A 15,835-nucleotide genomic window follows, 5' to 3' on the forward strand; every position below is an offset into this window, starting at 1 on the left:
GAATTACATGTTTTTGTGCCTTTACAAAGAAAATAAATATTAGGAAAGAGGTTTCTAAAATGATAAGCTGGTTATTGCCATTAAGTCTGATGTTCCCATTGAATACCGGACCTCTGTAAGCAGCAGGTGCTTCAGGCTGTCCCTGACCTTAGGCTTCTGGAATAAAAACTTGGGAGTCCTATCAAAGTGATACTTTGCAGAGCTCTTGGAGTTTTGCTTATCTGTTACAGAAATTGACAACTTGTATTGGGATCCAGAAAACTTCCATTTTGTTCTGTGTTTTTGTCATGATTACCCTCCATTGGCTACTGATCCAAATGAGATGTTGTAGACACCTGCTAAAACTTTGAGTATGATGACATAAGCCAGCACTTCTGACCTTCTGCCACTGAGCAACTGTTTTAGCAGCTGGCTTGGGATACATGCTTCTAGGTATTGTAAGCTCAAAGACAGAGGTTTAAACTATAGTTACACTCCCTATATTCTTTCAAGGCCAATTTGGAAAGGGACACATTTCATTTGAATTTTATAATTTCACTTTATAGACTGTGGTATGTTATTCATAAAGAATGATGCTAAACACTTTCCATTTGCATAGAGAAAATTATTCTCCCTGACTTTAATTTCGAGTAAGTAGAGGCACTCTCAACTCTCTCATTCACTGACTACCTCCATTGAATTGGGAGGCCATGTTTGATAAAAAATGCCATGGATCTTTGGCAACTGGAAATGTTAACGGAATGCACATTCACAGTGCCAGTGCATTGGAAATCTACAATAAGGAACATTCTCCATTTTCTCCTAATCCAAATTTCAGAGAGCTATTTTGATGTTCTGGTGTTCATGCTCTATTTCATGATTAGAACTTTAAATGGAAAGAATTGAACAATGTAAATTTAAGAGGCAATAAAACTATTATTAATTAAATATTTATTGTGTACTCCTGTACAATAACTTCATATGCATGCATTATCTCATTTAATTATTCTAATAACTCTGTGAGGTAGTTCCACTTGTCAGACTGTGTTATAGATGATTGCACAATGATTCATAAATTTATTAAGGATTTGACCGTGTCAGACTCCAAGAAGTTTGTAGTTAGAGTAAGATATATCCATTCTCTATAAATATCACAATGTTTATTTTTAAATGGAGAAATGGTCCTTTATTTTGTAGGTTAATAAAAAAGTCATGGCAGATATCTTTTAAATTCACATAGTTATAAAACATGATAGCATTCCTCCAAAATGAGTGAAAGACATGCAACTTGGTGGAATAATACCAAGTTGAAACTTTTTCCTCCCATCATTTTTCATTATATGATGCCTGTGTAGATAAGTGAGATGATGAAAATCAGGTGTTAAATATCCTGAATCTTATTGTGAGTGTATAGCTTTAGAAGAAAGTATACAGGTGACTCACTGGGGCTGTGTATGGAGTTCACGACATTTATCAACTCATGTCTCATTTGTACTGTTTGTGATATGGACTGCCATAAGCCAGGGCATTTTGTCTTAGTGGATATGTAAAAAAGAAAAATAAGCAGTTTAGGATAAAGACATGGAAAATTTTTCTAGTAAATCTGTATAAAAATTTCATTTTGTTCATCAGAAATTCTGAATATCAAAATTTTCATTTAATTCAATAAAATAAAAGGATTGTAAAGCAAATAATCATCGATCAATACAGAAAGGATATGCAGTGTCAGGAGTCTGAATAGGAGATTTATATTAGGTCACAGATCATGTGGTTAGAATATTGTTTCATAGAGTATAGAAACTGAATTATCTTTTTTTTTTAATAGACTCCTTAATATACATTTATGTTTTGCCATGGAGATGATCGGATAATACATATTAAACACTTCTTCAAAAATTTTACTGTTCCATGTAGTTGAGTATGATGTGTGTCTATTTATTGTTATAGATGTTTGGTTTCCCCAACACTTGCATTGCATTATATTAATAAATAGTAATTGTGAGGAACAGTGCACTGCTGGATCAGTGAGCATTCATAACATAAGTACAGCCATATCAAGTACCTTAATGCATCAGACCCACAGGAACAGCAAGTCCCTCCCTGCATCAAGTTCAGGAGAATGGAGAATGGAGGGCCTTCCTCTAGGTAGAGTATGGATGTTGGTTGTGTGCAGAAACTATTAACAACAGCTTCCTCCTCCCAGGTGACTGCAGCCTGAGACTGCTCCCCTTCAGAGAATCCCTACTGACATTAACTAATCCACCTTCTCATTCACCTGTATATAATAGACCTACATCCTTGTTCAGCTGCATATAATAAACATGTTGTGTTTCCAGGCTGCTGCTCCATCTCCACCAGAGCTCAGAGCAAACTTCCCAGTTCCAGCTCTGCTGCATATGTGTCTGTCATTGCTTCATTACCCATTGTCTCAATTAGGCTAATCTTAAGGCTGTTCAGGTCAAAGCAAACAATTGAAACTTTTAAATACAGTTTAATATCTACCTATGAGGTGGAGCAGACTTATCTTCATTAATAATTTTCCAAAGTGCTAAAAGGTAGGAGATTCTTAATAGAGTATAAAGATTCCCCTACGTAGTTTAAATTGCTTCACCAAATGCCCTATTAAGTTTACTATCAGATATTTTTATATTTTAATGCTATTACAAATATAATGAATTCATATTTTCTTTTAAATTTTTATTAGCTCTTTGAGAATTCTATAACATGTTTTGATCATATTTATTCTCTCCCCATCAACTTTTCTCAGAACCCTATCATCCCCTTCCCATTTAACTCTATGTCATTTTCCCCATTAAGGTTAATTTGTGCTGCCCAAATAATCGTGGATGTGTGGCTTTCCAGTGATGTGTGATTAACTTACCAGAGCTATACTCTCAAAGAAAATTGACCTTCTTCAGCTATCAATTACCCATAGCTCCTTGTTGAGGGATGTGTCTTTGACCTCACTTCTGCTCTATAGGCTGGAATTTTGTCTAGCTTAAACTTTCTTAAGTCTTGTTCATGCTGCCATAACCACTGTGAGTCCATATGTATAGATACCCTGCTGTGTCCAGAAGTCACTGTTTGCTTGTAATCATCCAACATTCCTGGCTTTTTACATGCTTTCCGTGCCTTCTTCCATAGTCTATGGAGGAGAGGGTGTGATATAGGTATTCTATTTAGGGCTGAGCAATCCCCAGTCTCTTATTTTCTATACCTTCACCAGTTGTGGGTCACTCCATTAATTACCATCTATTGGAGACAGAAGCTTCCCTGATGAGGGTTAAGAAATTAATCTATGTGAATAATCACAAGTTATAAGTTATTTTAATACTACATCCATTTGGAAGAATAATAGTATTATATTCTCTCATAATGCCTATGCCATGTTTAGCCATAGGATTTTGGCCCCAGTAATGGTGTCAGGTATGAATGTTATATTGTTGACTGAAATCTAATCAGAAAGTAGTTGATTACTCCTTATAATGTCCATGCCACTATTGCACCAGTGGGCATGTGATGCCAGTTCAGTCATTATTGTAACTCACAGAGTTCACAGGTAAGTAAGATTAATAATTACTTTTCTACTCCTACCCCTGTAGAGAACATAGTACCAGCCAGTACTATAAAGCTAGCCAATGTGAATGAAGCTTCCAGGTCAGTGCTAGATTGACTTATCCATGTTCAATTATGTGGTGTCTTAAACAGTAGGATCTTACTGTTAAGTGAGATGGGCAATAGCCTTTAATGCTTGGGGGTCCATGGAACCCACTTGGCAATAACTCCAGAAGATTACCCATTCCTGAGACAACTCATTCCTGGTGCTAGGCTTTTTATTTGTTAGTGTTTGTTGTTTAGTAAGGGCATTGTCACCCTTTTAGCCTTTTAATAAGATAAAACTCTCTCTCTCTCTCTCTCTCTCTCTCTCTCTCTCTCTCTCTCTCTCTTTGTATATATATATATTATATATATATATTCTATTATATATAATGTGTATGAGAGTGAGTGTGTGTGTGTGTGTGTGTGTGTGTGTGTGTGTGTGTGTGTGTGTGAGTATTGGAAGCTTCTATGGTAGTAGATTTCCTTATGATTTTTTTTCAAAAGACCTTTAGTGTTATTTATCCCCTCTCACATTCTCTCCCATACCCAGGCCTTCCCACTCATACACCAAGTTAAACATCCCTGTTTCATTATACTCCTTTAATACTTTATAGCACTGTATTCTATCTATCTCCTTTGAAAGGCTTTCCCCATGGTCCATTAGTTATTCCATGATCTCTATCATATCTTTGAAATGAAGCACATATATCTAAGGATTCAAAGACAGAATCTACCAATGAAAAAAAAAAAACCTACTCTGTTTTTCTTTCTGGATCTTGGTTACCTCACTCAGAATGATTATTTCTAGCTTCACCAATTTACCTGAAAATTTCATAGTTTTGTTTTTCTTGACAGATGAATAACAGTCTATTGTGGAAATATATCACATTATCATTATCCATTCATCAGTTGTGGAACATCTAGACCCTTGTATTTCTTGCCTATTATGAACAGAGCAGCTATTAACATGTTTGAGCAGGTATATCTGTAGCAGAATATAGAGTCTTTAGATATATGTTCAAATGTGATATAGGTGAATCCTGTGGTAGATCTAGTTCTAGCTTTCTGAGGAATCTAATGGCTGCCTACATTACCATCAACAGTGAATTAATGTTCTTTTTCCATACATTCATACTAGCATTTGCATTCATTTGTATTTTTTGATTTTTCTGATTTATAGTAAGATGAAATCCCAAAGTAATTTTAATTTTCAGTTCCCTGCTGGCTGAGGATGTTCAACATTTTAAAAATGTTTTTCAGGCATTCATATTTCATCTTTTGAGAAATCTCTGTTTCATTCCACACCCCATTTGATAACTGGGTTGTTTACTTGATCTTTAGTTTTGTTCTTCCTTTGTATATACTAGATAGTCAGCTTTCTGATATATAGCTGTTAACATTTTTTCCCATTTTGCATTCTACCTCTCCATTCAAATAATGCCCTCCATTGCTATACAGAAGCACTTTAGTTTCATGAGTTACCATTTGTTAATTGTTGACCTCAATGCCTGCAGTAGCCAAGTCCTGTTCAGAAAACTATTTCCTGTGTCAGTAAGTTAAATTGTATTTTGTATTCCCTGTTTTCTATACTTGCAACTTTAATGTATCAGGTCTTATGCTGAGGACATTGATATATATGGAGTTGAATTCACTGCAGGATGAGAGATAAAGATCCAGTTTCATTCTTCTACATGTCACTATTCAATTTCAACAGCACCATATGTTGAAGATACTGGTTTTCTCCAATGTGTGCTTTTGGCCTCTTTATAAAAAGTAATGTGGCTATAGGAGTACGGGCTTGTATGTGGTTGCTCAACTCTCTTCCATTGATCTGTGAATCTGTTTTCATGCCAGTACTATGTTTCACCTATATTTGGAAGTTTACAGTGGATGCTTAATAAATGTCTCAATTCTGAGTCAATAGAGAATGGGTATAATGATATTAAAGGTAATTTTAATATTCAACTTATTTGTGTGTTAAATTGCTATATATTTATATGAGAATTCATGAAACTGAAATGTTTCTGTATAGCAATGATGGCATCATTTGAATGAGTATGTTACTTACATATGTTACAAATGTAAGGCAGGATTCATATAGAAATCCTTGTCTTACCCATAGTGTATTTTGTTGCTATTTTAGAGAATTTTAACCTACCAATAAATATTTTCTGCAAAACATCTAATGTTTGTCTTTTTCAGTTTAAAAATAGTTGACTTAAAATCTTGCTGAAAACTTTTTCATCATCTCATGATTTTTCTATCTTATCATACCTTTTTCCTTTAATGTTGTATAAGTGATGATTTATTTATTTGTGTTGAGATGTACTATAATGTATTATAGATTACATGCATAGATTTTTCTATATAAAATTGTTCCTTTCAAAAAACTATTTTAGGTAACTATCTTTGTAAAGTGTTTGTGTGTGTGTGTTTGTGTGTGTGTGTGTGTGTGTGTTTGTGTAGGGAGATCAGAAAGAGGAATGTCTTTTGAGTATTAATTCCAACATTATTATAGATGATAAATTGAAAAGTAGAGCAAGATTTTTATTCAAGTACTAAATAACCATTATTAAATTACCCTTTCATTACTCTTTGGATACTGTGTCTGATAGTTCTTCACTATGAGGTGTAACTTTGTGAGTATTTACACTTCAATCAAAGTGGCAATGTGTGATTTATAGATCTTCAAGGCAGCTTTTGGTTGTTGGAAGAAATAATGTTATTTTAAAATATTTTGCCAAGTATAAGAAAGATATAAATTCAATGAATTAAGTAGCTGATAATTTCTGGCAAAACATATTTATAATGAAAAGAAAGACAAAAAAACTATATTTCAACAACAAATTTCCTCTTTTTTTACTCAAAATTTCAAACTATTCCTTTTCAATTCACAATGAGAATGAAGAAAAGGAGGTCCAGTGTCCAAAGAAACAATGAGAGCATCATCTCTATTCAATTTTAGAAATATTTATATTGAAAAAATGTAAGGGCAAGGAGGTGGAGAAATGCCTCAGTGGTTATAGCATAAGTGGTTCTGCAAGAGGGCACAAGTTTAATTCTCAGCACTCACGTGGAAGCTGACAATTGTCTGTAACTCCAGTCCCAGAGGATTCAACTTGGGTACCAGGCATGCAAAGCAGTTCACGGGAATACACTCAGAGAAAAATTCATGCATATAAAATGAAATAGTTTAAAAAGAAAAATAAAAAGCTACCAGCAAATTAAAATAGAAGTATCCTATGGAAAAAAACCCTTTAAATAATAATTTATTTGTTCTATTTTTATTATTCTACCATACAATATATCCTGACAACAGTTTCTCCTCCCTCCACTCCTCTCAGGTCTTGCACATACCTCTCACCTCTCCTCCGGATGTATTCCTCCTCCATTTCCCTTAAGAAAAGAGCAAGCTGCCCAAGAGATATCAACCAATCATGGCATAACAAGATGCAATAAGACTAGGTATAAACTCTCATATCAAGGTTGGAGGAAGCAACCCAGTAGGAGGAAAAGTGTCCCAAGAGCAAGAAAAAGAGTCAGATTAACCTCCAGTCCCACTGTCAGGTGTCCCCCCCCCCCCCAAAAAAAAGAAAAAAAAACACCAAGCTAAACAACCACAGCATGAATGCAAAGGACCTAGTGCAGACCCAAACAGGCTCCATGATTATTGCTTCAGTCTCTATTAGCCCTGCTTAGTTGATTCTCTGTCCTCCACTCTTCTGGCTCCTACAATTATTCCTACCCCTCTTCCAAAGGGTTTCCTGTTTTCCAAGAGGAGGGGCCCGATGGAGATATCTCTCTCTCTCTCTCTCTCTCTCTCTCTCTCTCTCTCTCTCTCTCCCTCCCTCCCTCCCTCCCTGTCTCTCCCTGTCTCTCTCTGTCTCTCTCTGTCTCTCTGTCTCTCTGTCTCTGTCTCTCTGTCTCTCTCTCTGTCTCTCTCTGTCTCTCTGTCTCTCTGTCTCTCTCTCTGTCTCTCTCTCTCTGACTCTCTCTGTCTCTCTCTCTCTCTCTCTCTGTCTCTCTCTCTCTCTCTCTCTGTCTCTCTCTCTCTCTCTCTCCTTAATGTTTTGGTCTATACATCTGCTCCAATTAGCTGCTGAAGAAAGCCTCTCTGGTGAAGACTGAGCTAAGAACTGATCTAGGAGTATAGCAAAATATCATTAAGAATCATTTCATTGATATTTTATATATATCTTAGACCTCTGGACTATCAAGCCTCTGGTTCCTAGTCATCCAGGCAGTGTCAGGAATGTGTTCCCTCTCCTGATGTCAGCCTCGAATTAGGCCAGTCACTGGGTGGCCACTCCCACAAGTTCTGGGCCAACACTGCCCTAGCTCATCTTACAGGCAGGACAGATTGCAGGTCAAAGGTTTTGTGGCTGGTTTAGTGTCCCAGTCTCACCACTAGAAGCCTTGTTGATTACAGAAGATTGCTGGATCAAGGCCCATATATTCCATTATGAGAAGTCTTCGCTCACTACGATCATCCTCCAGTTTCTACTGCACTAAGTTTCCACATCATCATCCAAATGCCTCCAATTTCAGTCATCTCTCCCTGTATTATCTCTTACTATAGCCCTTCCTCCACGTGATCCCTCCTGTTCCCACCTCTACCTACCACCAGTCCACCAGCAAAATCTGTTCTATTAACCCTTCCCAGGGAGATCCTTGCATCCCACTTAGATACTTCATTGTTACTTAGCCTCTCTGTGACTGGATTGTAGCATGATCATTATTCAATTAACAGCTAATATGCACTTATAAGTGAGTATAAGTCATGTTTGTTTTTCTGGGTCTGTGTTACCTCACTCAAGATGATCTTTTCTAGTTTCATCCATCTGCCTGCAAATTTCACGATGTCATTTTTTTTTTTGAACAGCTGAGTAATACTCCATTGTGTAAATGTGCTGCATTTTCTTTATCCATTCTTCAGTTGAGGGACATCTATGTTGTTTCCAGATTCTGGTTATTATAAATAAAGCTGCTATGAACATAACTGAGCAAGTGTCTTTGTGGTAGGATAAAGTGACCTTTGGGTATATGCCAAAGTGTAGATAGCTGGGTCTTGAGGTAGATCAATTCCTAATTATCTGAGGAACTGCCATATTGATTTACATAGTGGTTGTACAGGTTTGCACTCCCAACAGCAATAAAGGAATGTTTCCCTTGCTCCACATCCTTGCCATCATGAGTTGTCACATGTGTCAATGATTTTAGCCATTCTGAAAGGTGTAAAATGAAATCTCAAAGTCGTTTTGATTTACATTTCCTTGATGGCTAATGATACTGAACATTTGTTTAAGTGTTTCTTGGCCATTTCTATTGAGAATTCACTGATTAGATCTGTACCCCATTTTTAATTGGATTATTTGTTGTCTTGAAGTTTACTTTCCTTAGTTCTTTATTTAGATATTAGTACTCCGTTGGATGTGGAGCTAGTGAAAATATTTTTCCAATTCTGTAGGCTGTTATTTTTTTCTATTGATGATATCCTATGCCTTATAGAAGCTTTTATTTAAGTTTCATAAGGTCCCATTTCTTTTTTTTTTTTTTTTTTTTTTGGTTTTTCGAGACAGGGTTTCTCTGTGTAGCTTTGCGCCTCTCCTGGAACTCACTTGGTAGCCCAGGCTGGCCTCGAACTCACAGAGATCCGCCTGGCTCTGCCTCCCGAGTGCTGGGATTAAAGGCGTGCGCCACCACCGCCCGGCAAGGTCCCATTTCTTAATTGGTGATCTTAGTGCCACTGCTATCAGTGTTTCATTCAGGAAGTTGTCTACCGTGCCAATGTGTTAAAGTCTATTCCCCACTTTCAATTCTATGAGAATCATTGTGTCTGGTTTTATGTTGAGGTCTTAGATCTATTTGGACTTGAGTTTTATGCGGGATGTATCTTCTACAAAAATACATCCAGTTAGGCCAACACCATTTGTTAAAGATATTTATTTATTTATTTTGGTTTCAGGGTGATTTTAGCTATCCTGGATTTTTTTCATTTTTGATATGAAGTTGAGGATTGTCCTTTCAAGGTCTATAAGGATTGAGTGGGGATTTTGATGGGGTTTGAATCTATAGATTGCTTTTGGTAGGATGGCTTTTTATCTATGAGTATAGGAAATCTTTCCATCTTCTGATATCTTCTTCAAATCCTTAAATGTTTTTGTCAAACAAGTCTTTCACTTGCTGATTAGAGTTACCTCAAGGTTATTTTATTTTATTTGTGGATATTGTGAAGGGTGTGGCTTCCCTAATTTCTTTCTCAGTCTGTTTGTCATTTTTATGCGGGAGGGCTACTGACTTCTGTGAGTTAATTTTGTATACAGCCACTTCAGTGAAGATGTCTATCAGCTGTAGGAGTTCCCTGGAAGAATTTTTGGGGTCTCTTATGTATACTATCATATCATCTCCAAACAATAATACTTAAACTGCTTCCTTTCTAATTTGTATTCACTTGATCTCCTTCAGTTGTCTTATCATGCTATCTTGAACTTCAAGTACTATATTAAATAGATATGGAGAGAGTGGACAGCCTTGTCTTGGTTAGTTAGTGTAATTGCTTTGAGTTTCTCTCAATTTAATTTGATGTTGTCTATAGACTTGCAATAAATTGCCTTTATTATGTTTAGGTATGTACCTTATATACCTAATCTCTCCAGTCCTTTTATTATGAAGCTGTTTCGGATTTTCTCAGGGGCTTTTTACAGCATCTAATGAGATGATCATATGTTTTTTTTTTTGTTTTTGTTTTTCAGGTTGTTTATATGGTAAATTTCATTGACTGATTTTCATATGTTAAACCATCCCTACATCTTTGGGACGAAGCCTATTTAGTCATGGTGGATGATCTTTTTGATGTGTAGTTGGATTCAGTTTGCAAGTATTTTATTGGATTTTTTTGAAACTATATTCTTGAAGAAAATGGGTTGTACTCTCTTTCTTTCTTGAATTTTTATGTGGTTTGGGTATCAGGAAAACTGTGGACTCCTAAAATGAAGTTGGCAATGTTCCTTCTGTTTCTCTTTGTGAAATAATTTGAGGAGTATTGGTGTTATCTCTTTTTTTAATGTTTGATAGAATCCTGTGTTAAAACTGTCCAGATTTTTTTGGTTTGGAGTATTTAGTGACTGGTATTATTTTCTGAGGGAATATAGGTCTATTTCAATTGTTTGCCTGATCTTAATTAAACTTCGGTAAGTTGTATCTATCCAGAAAATTATTCATTTCTTTTAGATTTTCCAATTTTGTGGAATACAGGATTTTAAAGAATATCCTAATGATTCTTTGAATTTCTTCAGTGTCTATTGTTACATCCCCCTTTTTGTTTCTGATTTTTTAAATTTGGATATTCTCTCTCACTCTTTTAGTTAATTTGGATAGGAGTCTGTCTATCTTGTTGATTTTCTTAAAGAACCAAATCTTTCTTTCATTAATTTTTTTAAATTGATCTCTTTGTTTATATTTTACTGATTTCAGCCCTCAGTTTGATTATTTACTGCCATCTACTCCTCTTGGGTGTGTTTGCTTCTTTTTGTTCTAGAGTTTTCAGGTGTGCTGTTAAGTTGGTAGTATGAGATATCTCCAATTTCTTTACGAAGGCACTTAGTGCTATAAACTTTCTTCTTATCACCATTTTCATTGTGTCCCATAAGCCTGTGTAGTTGTGCATTCAGTTTCATTGACTTCTAGGAAGTCTATTTTCTTTTCTTTTCTCTGCCCTGACCCAGTAGTCATTCAGTAGAGAGTTTTTCAGTTTCCATGAGTTTGTGGGCTTTCTGTTGTTTTTGTTGTTGATGATGAAATACAGCTTTAATCCATGGTGGTCTGATAGTACACAGGGAGTAATTTCAATTTTTCTTTTATCTATTGACACTTGTGTTGTGACCTAGTATATGATCAATTTTGGAGAATGTTCCATGAGGTCCTGAGATAAAGGTATATGCTTTTGTGTTTGGGTGAAATGCTCTGTAGATATCTGTTAGGTCCATTTGATAATGTCTGTTAGCTCCACTATTTCTCTCTTTAGTTTCTGTATGGATGACCTACCTGACCATTGGTGAGAGTGGGATATTGAAGTCTTCCACTACCAGTGTATGAGGTTCTTGTGTGATTTAAGCTTTAATAGTGTTTCTTTTATAAACATGTGTGCCCTTATGTTTGGGGCATAGATGTTAAGAACTGAAACATCATCTTAGTGGATTTTTCCTTTAATGTGTATGAAGTGTCCCTCTCCATCTCTTTTGATTAATTTAGTTTGGAGGTCTATTTTATTAGATATTGGAATGGCTACAACAGCTTGCTTCTTGGTCCATTTGCTTGGAAAATCTCTTTCCAGCATTTTACTATGACACAATGGTGTTGAGGTGTCTTTCTTTCTTTTTCTTTTTGTTCTATTTGTTTTGTTTTGTTTTGTTTTGTTTTTGAGACCAGGTCCCTCTGAGTAGCACTGGCAGTCCTGTGTACTGTAACTCGCTTTGTAGACCAGTCTGGTGATGAACTCACAGAGCTCTACCTTCCTCTTCTTCTGCCTCCCAAGTGATGGGATTAAAGGTGTGCACCACCACCACAGGCTGAGGCGTGTTTTTTTTTTTTTTTTTTTTTTTTTGGTTTTTCCAGACAGGGTTTCTCTGTGTAGCTTTGTGCCTCTCCTGGAACTCACTTGGTAGACCAGGCTGGCCTCTAACTCACAGAGATCCGCCTGGCTCTGCCTCCCGAGTGCTGGGATTAAAGGCGTGCGCCACCACCGCCCGGCTGAGGCATGTTTCTTATATGAACCAAAAGGATGGATCCTGTTTTCATATTCATTCGGTTATTCTGTGTCTTTTCATTGGGGAATTGATTCCATTGATATTGAGAGATATCAATGACCAATCACTGTTAATACTTGGTTTGTTGTTGTTGTTGTTGGTGGTGGTGGTGGTGGGGTGTGTGTGTGTGTGTATGCTTCTCTTCTTTTCATTTTGCTGGTGTGCGATTATTTCCTCTCTCTCCATGGGTGTATTTAATCTCTTTGAGTTGGAGTTTCCTTCTCGTACTTTCTGTAGTGCTGCATTTGTATTTAAATGGTGTTTACTTTGACCTTACCATGGAATATTGTTAACAGTTTTTCTTAACAAAGATTAATATACATATTTCAATAAATGCATACATTTAGATCTCTTTTCATTCCTTTTTGGATGGTGCTTGTGATGACTAATCTTGGTTGCCAACTTGGCTACATCTGGATTCAGCTAAAATCCATTTAGGCATTCTTGTGAGGAATTTTCTTGATTAGATTACTTGAAGTGGGAAGAACCACCCTAAATCTATGACTTCTTGTGACAGACTATATAAAGAGATATGGATGAATTTTTCCTGATTATCCTCACTTTTATATGTCCTGTTGCTGAGGCATTCTTTTACTGGAATTTGAACCTACATCTTAAGGATTCCAATGGAGACAGACAGAAGACCAGAAACTATCTAGGAATTCTATGGGAGTTCAGCATTAGACTGGAACTGCTGAAACATCTAGTCTTATAGTATAAACCTTTCTATTTGAGACAGCATGTTTGACTATTTAGCATATCTATATCTATATCTTTTCTATATCTATATATATGTAATGTGTATGTATATACATATATGTGTGTATACATATTTAAAATATATGAATATATTCATTTTATTAGTTTTGTTCTTAAGAGAACCATAAGTAAAACAGTGCTTTCAAGCTTCTTTTAGGTCACATGTATAGTAGGGCACTGATCACTGGGAATTATAGTCATCCCATTGCAATGTAAAATATGAGAAAATGCCACCATCAAACTAGCCTATAGGCAAATTTGTGGGCTATTTTTTTTTATTAAATCTTGATGTGGGAGGACCCCACCCACTGTGTGTGGTACAACTCCTGGGATGATTTTTTTCTAGGTTATATAATAACTCAGGCTGAGCAAGCCATAGAAAAAGCAAAGCAATAAGGTGCTTTCCACCATGGTTCCTGTCTCTGTTCCTGCTTAAGCTCCTGTTCCTACAATGAGGGACTGTGGTTTGGATGTGTAAATTAAGTAAACTATTTCATCTCCAAGTTCTTTTGAACCATGATGTTTATCACATCCATAGGAACAAGAACAATACTGTAATTCGAACTTCTTAAAAGTCTGACTTTTCAAAAATTCAAATCAAATATATCAAAGAATAACATATGTACAATGAAGTTCATACATTTAAAATCCACAATGTGATCTATGTACTACCAAGAAGCTAATGACAAAATAACAGTAAAGATTATTTCCAAAATGATCTCTAATTCTTACTCCACACTTTGGGGTCTATTCACTCCTCAGATCGTATTTGTTTCTTCTTTAACCCTTCGCTTTAACTCTTTAAACCTACCATGATATAGTGTTCTTTATTTCCAGGAATACATCTCAAAACTCTCCTGTTAGTCTCTTCCTGGCTCTGTTTCTTTCTCTACCTAGAGAAAATGGTCAAAGTTTTCAAATATAGTATCTTAAATTGTTTTGATCTATTGCTAAGCTGCCTAATTACTAGACCTGAAACAATTCTGTTCTCACTTCTGGAGAAACAAAGTATGATTTTTTTGGATTGAATCTATTACAAATTTATGATCTTCTACCTCAAGAAATCATTGACTCACTTTTTCCCTTTCCTGGGCCTCAGACTGCATGTTTTCCATTTTACCAAACTCATTAGCTTCTCTGTTCTTTAAGGTATTTCTTTCAGCAGTCTTCAGTCTCCTGATTCAGTGATATTCTTCTATAGTCTTTCTCTCTACTTTTAACTATGTTTGTGTTTTAATTCACTCTTGCCTTGTTTAATTTTGTCTCCCAGGAAAATGTATCCTAATGGCCCATCCCAAATAATCCTTAGATGGTTATCACATGAATTGATGAGCCAATAGTCTCTCATTTCTACCAATAATTTATTATTTCATAAGTAAATATTCTTCCCCTCATGTGTTTATTATTTCTTTCATTTCTCTTTTTCTTTGCTTTTTTCTCTCTGTCCTAATTTGCTTTCTTTTGCTTTCATTGAATACCATGACTGAAAGCAACTTGGGAGGAAAGGGTTTATTTCATCTTACAGCTCACAGTTTATCATCCAGGGATGTCAGGGTAGGAAATCTAACAGGACAGGAAACAGGAACTAAGAACTGAAGAAGCCATGGAGGACTGCTGCTTACTGGCTTGTTGTTCATGTCCTCGTTAGCCTGTTTTCTTAATAGTACCCAGGACCACCAGCCCAAGTTGTCACAGCCACAGTGGGCTGGGCCCTCTTATATCAACTAATCAGGAAAATGTCTCACAGATTTACCTGCTGGCCAGTCTGATAGAGGAATTCTTTCAAAGTTCTCTCTTTCCAGATGACCCACGTTTATGTCAAGTGGACAAAAAAATTAACTAGAACACTATTTCCTTTTTGTCGGTCTGTGTGTATGCTCACATGCAGTGATGATAATGATTACAATTCCCTTTAATTTTAACTTATTTCACTAGCTGTTAGTCAATTTATTTTCTTCAATACACAAATTATTTGGAAACATGGGCTATACTTATGACTTTACTACTTTACCCTACTAAGTTCTTTCTGTTTCTTTTCTTATAATCTATCAAAATGTTCTTGAATAAAGATACTTATTTAGTAATCATTTATAAACTCATCTTTTATTTCTATATTACAGTGGGTTAGTAAGGGTTTCTGCTGCTGAGATAAAACACCCACCTAGGTGATGAAAAAATTTCTTTCAGTTTACAGCTCCACATTACAGTCCACCACTGAGAGAAGTCTGGAAAGGAACTCAAACAAGACAGGGACATGGAGGTAGCAACTGCTGTAGAAACCATAAAGCAATGGCTCTTAACCTGTGGGCTGTGACTCCTTTTGAAGGGTCAATCAATTTTTTACAGGGGTCGCATATCAGATATTTACATTATGATTCCTAACAGTAGTGAAATTCCAGTCATGAAAGTAGTAACAAAAATAATTTTATGGTTGAGGGTCACCAGAACATGAGGAACTGTATTAAAGGATCACAGCATTAGGATGTTTGAGAACCACTGTCATATTGGAATGCTGTTTAGTGACTTGTTCCCCATGGCTTGCTCAGGCTGCTTTCTTACAGTATTCAGGACCACCTGCCCAGGGGTAGCACCTCCTACTGTGAGTTTAGCACTCCCACATCAAATATTTATCAGGAAAATTCACCGCAGCCTTGCCCAAAGGCCATTCTGTTTGGAGCATTTTTTTCAATTGA

Source organism: Peromyscus eremicus, chromosome X (genome assembly GCF_949786415.1).
Source record: "Peromyscus eremicus chromosome X, PerEre_H2_v1, whole genome shotgun sequence".
In the NCBI taxonomy this organism is placed as follows: domain Eukaryota; kingdom Metazoa; phylum Chordata; class Mammalia; order Rodentia; family Cricetidae; genus Peromyscus; species Peromyscus eremicus.